This window comes from Lampris incognitus, chromosome 5 (genome assembly GCF_029633865.1).
Source record: "Lampris incognitus isolate fLamInc1 chromosome 5, fLamInc1.hap2, whole genome shotgun sequence".
Lineage (NCBI taxonomy): Eukaryota > Metazoa > Chordata > Actinopteri > Lampriformes > Lampridae > Lampris > Lampris incognitus.
Window position 1 is genome coordinate 43,420,408 of NC_079215.1, and position 4,044 is coordinate 43,424,451.

The following is a 4,044-nucleotide window of genomic DNA, read 5'->3' on the forward strand; positions in this document are numbered from 1 at the left end:
CAGTACCGTCCATGCAGTGTCTTTGTCCACGTCTAAGTTTGTGTCTTCATTTGATGGCTGGGAGAACTGGTACTGGATCGACTCAGGGAGCTTGATCTTCTGTCCTGTGGCCCAGGGACCACAGCCCTGCCTGGAGCTGCACCTGAAGAAAAAACACTGAGGGTGGTCTGACAGGACGCGGAAACGGGGCAGACTAAGCTAACTGCTAGCTCATGCAGACCGGCAGTTCCGATAACACCGAGGGTGGTCTGGCGGCGGCCTCGCCTAGTGTTGACTGTATTTTTACTGTCATTGTGTGGAGTGCGGAGAGGTGTGTCGGGGGTCTCTGGTTGGGAGAGCTGGCATTGGATTGGCTGGGAGAGCTTGGTCTGCTGCGTCTGGTAGGCCCAGGGACCACGGCTCTGCCTGGAGCTGCACCCAAGGAGGAAACACCAAGGGCAGTCTGACAGGACTCGGAACCAGGGCAGGCTAAGCTAACTGCTAGCCCGTGCAGACCGGCAGTTCTGGCAGTCATCCTGGCATTCACTCCCTTGGACAGTGAATTAAAAAATTTTTTTTTTGATATGTTGGATATATGTGTTTTGTAATTTTTGTAGTTTTTTGTAGCTTGGATATATGTGTTCTTGTAGGTTGGATATGTGTTTTTGTCTTTGTGTTGCACTGCTGTGGGCTGGGGGGAACAATATTTCTTTTCATTTCATGTGTGCAGGTGTATGGAATGAAATGACAAATATTTCTGATTCCTGAAAGCCATGACCAAACTCTACTAGAGTTCCCTCACAAATTCAGTATATATACATGCACAAATCCTTCAAATATGACATTGTTACATTGGAGATATTGCCCAATGAGTGGCGTGAGGACAGTGTTCCTCTGGGGGGCAGTCTTAAGCAAGGCAACGTGCACAATTCTGCTGAAATGCATCCATGTGATGTTGCATCACGTTTCAGTATGTGCTCTCTTTACTCTACAGTTGCGCGCAGCCCAGCCAGCCTGTTTACCCAACCCACGTCTAAACAAAGGGGGGGGGGGGTAGACTCACTGGCCTCGGCCAGAGCTGTTAGTGTCACGGCTGGGGAGAAACACATTGTGAGAGAAGTGTGTATTTGTGTGCACACGAGTTTGTTTGCATGTGTATTGGAAGGAACAGGGGCCACATAGGGGAGGTAATGCATTATGTTCACTATGAGTGTTGTGAACCATAGCCTCAAACCTATCCACCCTGTACATTAAAATCATCAATACTATCACCAGCACTAGTTTGCATGGATGCAATAATTCCACTTGTATTATGGTGAATACGGTGACGTATTATGTGTTGTGTCAATTAACCTAGTAGTTGTGAACTATTCGCTCTTGCTGCTTTCTCAACAGGCCTAAGATCATTGGTTTGCATAGTGTTTTCATTATGTTGCAGGCAGTGTTGAAGGGTGTTAGCACTGCTCTTCAAATCAGCATTAGTAAAGGGTATAAGAGACTCGGGTGAGCGAGACCAGCCTCAAATAACAAGGAATATTCTGCAAAGCCAGAAAGAATTCAGCCGGCCATAACATGCTACAGGAGACCTAGGGCACAACACTTACAATAAACATGGGTCACTGTTTGTACTATAAATACATCAACTGGGGAGGAATTAAATGTTGATGTTCGATTTTAACTTCAGAGGACACTCCTACAGACAAAAGCTTGCTGAATTCAAATTAAAGTCCATTTTGCATTCCTGTTTTAATCTGTAGTCTTTGAGCAACCAGCAACTGTATTTTATATTTTAACTATGCATAAATTGATTATCTTTTTGGCGCACCAACATCTTTCCTGTATTCTAATACCACACATGTTGTACTGAAGTACTTTTTTTTTCTTTCCCCCATTAGGTGGAAGGTACACAGTGTTCAGTCAGCTTTTTCTATTCAGTGGCTAAAAATAGCTCACCTCAGCCTTGGGCATTACAGCCTAGCCTACCTGTCAATAGCTAGTTAGTCATCTGAACTGCAAGTCCAATGGTTTTGCCGCAAGTCAATGAAAACAAATACAGCTGCAGCTTCTTTCATCACATCACCATAACAGCCTCTCAATGGATTTCTTCATTCTGCTTCAACTTCTTGCCGAAGGTCTACAAAGGCTGTAACAATTCCCGATTACCGTTTAACAACAGTGGTAATGTAGAGACTCCCAACCGTCCATTCAAATGGGATTTATTCAAATGATACCATATCTCAGCAGTTATTAAAATTACACCTTCAGCTCAAGCTATTATAGCGCCATTTCATCTGTCTACTACTACTACTATTTTTGGCTGCTCCCGTTAGGGGTCGCCACAGCAGATCATCCGTTTCCATCTCTTCCTGACCTCTGCAGCTTCCTCCGTCATGCCACCAGCCACCTGCATGTCTTCCCCTCACATCCATAAACCTCCTCTTTGGCTTTTCTCTTCCCTGGCAGCTCCATCTTCAGCATCCTTCTCCCAATATACCTAGCATCTCTCCTCCACACATGTCCAAGCCATCTCAATCTTGCCTCTCTTGCTTTATCTCGAAATCGTCCAACCTGAGCTGTCCCTCTAATATACTTGTTCCTAATCCTGTCATTCTTCATCACTCCCAGTGTAAATCTTAGCATCTTCAACTCTGCCACCTCCAGCTCCACCTCCTGTCTTTTCATCAGTGCCACTGTCTCCAAACCATACAGCTGGTCTCACAGTCATCTTGTAAACCTTCCCTTTAACTCTTGCTGGTACCCTTCTGTCGCAAATCACTCCTGAAACTCTTCTCCACCTGCTCCACCCTGCCTGCACTCTCTTTTTCACCTCTCTTCTGCACTCCCCGTTACTTTGTACAGTTGACCCCAAGTATTTAAACTCATACGTCGTCACCTCTACTCCTTGCATCCTCACCATTCAACTGTCCTCCCTCTCATTCACGCATATGTATTCCGTCTTGCTCCTACTGGCTTTCATTCCTCTTCTCTCCAGTGCATACCTCCACTTCTCCAGGCTCTCCCCAACCTGCTCCCTACTCTCACTACAGATCACAATGTCATCCATGAACATCACAGTCCATGGAGACTCCTGCCTGATCTTGTCTGTCAACCTGTCCACCACCACTGCAAACAAGAAAGGGCTCAGAGCTGATCCTTGATGTAATCCCACCTCCGCCTTGAACACAACTGTCATTCCTACCGCACACCTCACCACTGTCACACTGCCCTGATACATATCCTGCACCACTCCTACATACTTCTCTGCCACTCCTGACTTTCTCATACAATACCACACCTCCTCTCTCAGCACCCTGTCATATGCTTTCTCTAAATCCACAAAGACATAATGGAACTCCTTCTGGCCTCCTCTATACTTCTCAATCAACATTCTTAAAGCAAACATCGCATCTGTAGTGGCATGAAATCTTATTGCTGCTCACTAATCATCACCTCTCCCCTTAACCTAGCTTCTATTACTCTTTCCCATATCTTCATGCTGGGGCTGATCAACTTTATACCTCTGTAGTTGCTACAGTTCTGCACACCACCCTTATTCTTGAAAATCGGTATCAGTATGCTTCTTCTCCAGTCCTCAGGCATCCTCTCTTTCCAAGATTGGGTTACAACAATCTAGTTAAAAACTCCACTGCCATCTCTCCTAAACATCTCCATGCCTCCACAGATATGTCATCTGGACCAACCACCTTTCCACTCTTCATCTTCTTCATAGCCGCCTTCACTTCCTCCTTGCTAATCCACTGAACTTCCTGATTCACTATCCCCACATCATCCAACCTTCTCTTGCTCTCATTTTCTTCATTCATCAGCCCCTCAAAGTACTCCTTCCACCTTCTCAACACACTCTCCTCACTTGTCAGCACATTTCCATTTCTATCCTTCATCACCTTAACTTGCTGCACATCCTTCCCAGGTCAGTCCCCCTGTCTAGCCAGTCAGTACAAGCACCATTTCATCTGTACCTCTTACTTAAACTTAAATATATGCAACTGTAATCTTAATGTCATGCAACCAACATTAACCAAACCAAAGCAATTCATGTCCTAA